General features: G+C 42.3%; 1 long non-coding RNA gene across 1 annotated transcript in view; it reads right to left on the reverse strand.

Annotated features, from left to right (window-relative positions):
- Nucleotides 1-5699, reverse strand: part of LOC114886415 — a 42812-nt gene extending 37113 nt beyond the window's left edge. The window contains exon 1 of the long non-coding RNA XR_003791338.1: nucleotides 5619-5699. This is a non-coding gene — a long non-coding RNA (uncharacterized LOC114886415). The remainder of the gene's footprint in view (nucleotides 1-5618) is intronic.
- Nucleotides 5700-6000: the final 301 nt, after the last annotated feature.

The following is a 6000-nucleotide window of genomic DNA, read 5'->3' on the forward strand; positions in this document are numbered from 1 at the left end:
CCTTTTTATTCCTCTCCCCCTAGTCAAATGGTTTCTAAAAACACTCATTTAATTCCCCTTAATACTGCTACAAGGACATTCTTTAATAAAAACTCCAAATCCATACTTGTAAGGAGGTAAATTATTGGGTGATTATTCACAACACAAAGGATTACTCACCAAGGACTCCTTTAAATGTACACTGAAAGCTCATTCCTTGTTTACGGGCCATTAACCACTTGAACACTATGGTGGAGAGAAACAAACTAGAGGACTGGCTATTCCAAGGCTGAAAACAGGGAAGTGTGGGGTCTACAGCACTGATGTAGGACAGCTGACATCGGGAGAAGTGGGCTAGCGTGCGCACACCAGTGAGGAGAGAACCCACCACGTCCGCACAACTTGCAGCATAATCTTAAAAGCAGCTTTGGGGCTTCCTTCCCTGGTGGCGCAGGGGTTAAGAATCCGCCTGCCAATGCAGGAGACAAGGGTTCGAGCCCTGGGCCGGGAAGTTCCCACATGCCGTGGAGCAACTAAGCCCATTCACCACAACTACTGAGCCCGTGCTCTAGAGCCCGCGAGCCACAACTACTGAAGCCCGCAGGCCCAGAGCCCATGCTCCGCAACAAGAGAAGTCACCGCAGTGAGAAGCCTGCCCACTGCAACGAAGAGTAGCCCCTGCTCGCCACAACTAGAGAAAGCATGCGTGGAGCAACAAAGACCCAACGCAGCCAAAAAAATAAATAAATAAAAAAAATAAAAAGGTAGCTTTGGGGCCCAGTTAAAGGTGAATGCTAAGGCTTACACAGCTGTAGACGTAGGGTGTTACCCCCAGAAGAAAATATTTAGAATATTTGGTGAATTATCTAGTGATTTAAAACTTGAGCTCAACTGACTAAACAAGAGAAACTTCAGCCTGAGATAGCTATGAGATGTGGACAAACAGACCTCTATACATCTGCCCCTGAATCTTCCTGCTCAGTCAGTATTCATCATCTTCTGGTGACAGGCTGGGGGTACACCCCAAGGAAAAGCTCTGGGTTCTAGGGAAACAGTCATTGTCTTCAGTGTATACTCTGGGTGGATTCTGAGGCTGACTCCCGATTCAAACGTATACGAGACAAAGACGTTCAGGGCCATCAGTTTTGAATGGTGCACGGCATGGTATAGTTCTAACAAGCCCAGGGTCATGACACAGGGCACATATAGTTTAGTACCTATGCCAGAGACAACTGCATCCTTCCCTGGGAAGGATGGCCCAGAGTAAGAAAGCCCCCAGTGCCCATGCAGAAACCAAACTAGAACCCTCCCACCTCCAAGATCTACTAGAGTGAGAGGGAAGAGGGATATCATCTACATATTGCAAATACTATAATACCCGCTTTAAATCTTCCATAGGTTTCCCACTGCACTTAGAATAAAGTCACCCTTCTCACCATGTCCTGTCTTACCTGGCCTAGTCTCTCCAGCCTCGTCTCTTCCCACTCTCCCCCTCCCCCACTCTCCTCTAGCTGCAATAATCTTCTTGCTGTTTCTTGAACAGATCAAGCTTCTGCCCACCATGTGGCATTTGCACTTGCTGTTCCAGTTTCCAGATCCCCTCAGGCCCCAGGTGGTTGCGTGACTATTTCTTGTCATTTGGAATTCAGATCAAATTCATCTCTTAAAGGGGGTGTTCTCTGAAAACATGTTACTTATCTGTACAATCATTTATTGCTTGTCTCCCTCCTCTAAAGCCTAAACTCCATGGAAATAGGAAACTTGACTGTCTTGTTCACTGCTAAATCACCATTTCCTAGAATAGTGCCCTGGTACATAGTATAAAATGAATAAATATTTGTTAAATGAATAAATACATGAGTATGCTATCAATATTTAGTTGCAACCTGTAGTCTAGGTGCTGAAAATCGGTGGGCAAAGTGGGGGCATGGCACTGATAAAGCTGAGTTGGGGTGAGGTGGAATGGTGAGAAAAGAAGGATGCAGAAGAACAAAAGGAAGACAAGGATAAGATGAAGAGATCTCTGGTGTCCCAGTGCGCTGTGAGGAGACCCCGGACAGGAACGGTTTATCCCCGGGAGTCTCATTAGAATGTGTTGGGTACACACCACAGGGGTCTCTGCAGCAGTTAGAAGCACTGGACTAGATGCACAGATAGCTACACAGAAATGAATGTTACAACACAATATAGACTGGGAAAAAAGGCAGGAACAGAAGGATATGTCATACAATACCATTTATATAAATTAATAATACAAAAATATAAAACAAGAAAGCATACTTTACAAGATCACGTACAAAAGTATCAATACGTACATTAAAAACATTAGAATGGTTGTCTATGAGCAGGAAAGGAAATGAGAGTTTGGAAAAAAGATGAAAGGAAATGGATAAATTAAATAAAAACGAGAGAGGCTTTGTATGGTCAATGACAATGATGTATGTTAGCATACATACAGTGCTGAAGAACAGTCCTGTCCACCCTCTGCACCTGAGGTACAAAACAAACAGGGATTCTATCTTCTGATTCACGTCACTTTATGCAGGGTGCTAAAATTCACACAAGGAGCTTGAGCTTGTCAAAATACACAAGTATATCTGAGCCTTTCCTGATTAAGAGCTACTTTAGATTTCTCCAGAGTCTAAACCTAAAGATAGGCTACATATTAAAGTTACTGATTTGGAGGATGGGAGAAATGGGACCCAAGAGGGCATTCAGTGCCTGAGCGGGTCATGGCCTATTCCCATAGGGAATCCTAATAAGCCACAGGAAAGAAAATGGGGTACTGAAAAATTGGGCGCCCCATCATAGTCAAAATGGAGCCCTTTCAACCATAATGGAGGCCATGGGGATGAGAGAAAGTAACATGTATTAAAAGCCTGTTATTTTCCAAGCTCAGACCTGAAATTAGAATCACAACATTCACACATTCATTCAACCAATATTTATTGAACACATCTTAAGTGCCAGGCTTTTTTCATGTCACTGGCGATAAAGAAGTGAACAAAACAGTCTACCTCATTTTCATGGCTACATAAATAACAAAATACATAATAAACAAATCAACAAGTTAAACAGATAAGAAAAAATTAGAAATAATTGCTGTGCAAAGAATTGAAACTGGGTGAAGTTCAAGAAGATGACTAGATGGCTTCTTAAATTTGAGTGGCTAGAGAGACACAATGATTAAATACTAGCTCCTGGTATTTGTTTAGATTCATATACCAGCTCTGTATTAGCTGTGTAACCTTGAACAAGTTACTAGACTTTGCAGTGCCTCAGTTCCCTCATTTGTTAAGTGGAGATAATAATTTAACCCACCTCAGAAAGTTGATGTGAAGATTAAATGAGTCAGGACACATATAATGCTAAAGAATAGTTCTGAGCACATGGTAAGTACTTACTAAATGTTAATAATGATGATGATGGTGATGGGGCTGGTGGCGATGATAATAATGGTGATGACGGTGGTGGAGGTGGTGAACTGAGCTAAGACATGTTTGGTGAGAACGCAGCACGCAAAAACTGGGAGCAAGAGCACTCCAGGCAGAGGGAACAGCAGGTACAAAGGCCTTGAAAACCTGGAAGAAGTCTGACATGTTGGAGGAAGAAAAAGAAGACTAGGGTGTTCAGACCATGCTGGGCAAGAGGGGAGTGGTAGGTAATAATGTCAAAAAGGTAGGCAGTGGCCAGATCACAGAGAAATACTTAATCCAGGATAAAGAGTTGGAATTTTATTCTAAATTCTGTGAGAAACCACTGGAGAGTTATAAGCAAGAAATAACATGACTCTTACAATAACCTCATAAGAAAGGCAATGTTGTCCCCATTTCACCAGCAAGGCAACAGAGGCTCAGTGTGGTTTAGTAAATCAACCAATGTCAGATAGCTATGGACCAGTGGAGCCAAATTTGTACCCAAGTCTATCAGGCTCCCACCAAGCACCATACTTTATACCAAGAGGATTCCTGAGAAGTTTCCTTCCTGCCACCATTAGCTTCCCATTAAGGGAGACAACTCTGCAAACATCTGGCTGATATCACCACGGTAGGCACTTTGATTTCTGTGCTTTGCTCTCAAGTGTCGATAGAGGAAAACCAGACTCAGCAGGCCAGGCATTCATGCCTATGAATTGGATAACACATCAAACTGGCCTTCTCTGAGCATGCCTGGCTTCCAGCGACATCACATGTGCCTTGATGCAACTGGTGCTTACAAACTGCCACCCAGCTCCTGGGACCTGGCAGTCTCTCCTTTCTGGTTGGCATGTTTGATTACTTGGGGGAGAATTTCTCCACTTCTGTTTTCTTCAGCCAATGTTAAGTGGGAGGAGAGGGAGAAAAGGAACAAGAAAGAGAGAGGAGGCCAGAAAATGTTACCACAGCGATTAAGTGAGCCTGTTTTTAGTTCCTAGGCTAAACCAGACATTCAAAAGAATACATTCTTCTGTTTTGATTTTATTTTGTTCTGTTTTTTGCTTAAAGCATATAACTATTATCAGAGACTTCAAGGGGAAGGCTGAGGACTGGTACCATCCCTTGAAGATCTGCAATCTTTTTGTACCACAGTACTTTTCTACTCTTTCTACTCATCAGTAGATCTGTAAATACATTTCATCTTTCCAGCAATAAATGACTGCAATTATCATAAAATAGCTAATAATAATAGCAAGCATTTCTGATGCTAAGAACTTAGCATGCATTATATCATGTAATACAGCATCCTAAAAGTGCAAGGAAATGGAAAGTGCTGAGGGACTATGGATGGGGGCCCTGAAGTGTCTGCTGATGCTAAATCCTGACCTGACTTCAAAAAAACATATGCTGAACCACTCATGGCATTGAGAAACTCTGCGTCCCTCTTCTTTTTTAGGTTTTGTGGCGTATTCATAGATGAACTTGAGTCTTTTCCTTCAAGGAATCTCAGTCACAGAGTTAAAGCTGAAAGAGATCCATCTGATCTAAGGAAAAGTAGAGTTATGCAGCAATGGTAAATACATGTCCCTCCTCTGGACCCTCCTCTAAGCAGACATCACTAATCAACCACAAGTCTATACATCAGAACCCTTCTCAACACAGCCTATTAGTCAACCAATACCATTAGTTCAATAATTCACTTCCCAACAAATATTTATGTAATATACATTATGGTCCAGGCACTAGGAACACAATGATGCGGAGGACCCTGGCATCTGAATACCTTCCAAATCACATTTTTATTGAGAATTTTCTGATTCTCTTCACACCCCACCTTCACCCTAGTGTTAAATTTCACTTGACAAGTATCTTTTACCCAGAAAGTTGAGTTGCTTATTCTTTTTCCTCTATAAAGCATTAGATGATTGAGTCCACATTACAGATTGAAGCCATGACTTGACTAAGCATTCTATTATAATTTATCCTAAAAGCTCTCCGTTTTGGCTAGGAGCCTGTGTGATGCTTCCAACCACGGGTTGATGGTGTGGTTGGTCATATAACTTGCTTTGGCAAATGGAATGTGAGCAGACATGATGTGAACAGCAGCTCTAAATGTCTTTCCTGTTTTGCCCTGAGCTATGATGCTCCTGTGATTTGTCATGAGAAGAACCTGCGTAGGAGAGCTGCTAGTCCAAAGAAAATGAAGAAACATGCAGAACTGACCTGAACCCAGCTCAAAAGAGGCAGCCAAGCCCAGCCAGTTCGCAGCTGAGCCCAGCACAGTTACAGCCAACCTGCAGACCTGGGAACAAGAAAATAAATGCTTGTTGTTGTAAGCCACTCAGATTTTTAAATTGTTTGTTGTACAGTCAAAATTGAACAGTACATAACTCTCATTTTCTTAGAACTAGTTATATTCCACTTCCACTTTCAGGCAGGGGCTATTGCTTTTCAACAGGGGACAATACCTCACCAAGAAACAAAATTTCATCTCTTTATTAGAGCTTTTGTGTATAAGACCACCACCAGTTTACAACAAAGCCAGTCTAAGATGTGGGTGCTGGTCTGTCCACGAGATACACTCACTGGCTAGTAATATACACAT

The sequence above is a fragment of the Monodon monoceros genome, unplaced genomic scaffold, assembly GCF_005190385.1.
Source record: "Monodon monoceros isolate NGI ecotype Baffin Bay Population unplaced genomic scaffold, NGI_Narwhal_1 Super_Scaffold_7, whole genome shotgun sequence".
NCBI classification, from domain to species: domain Eukaryota; kingdom Metazoa; phylum Chordata; class Mammalia; order Artiodactyla; family Monodontidae; genus Monodon; species Monodon monoceros.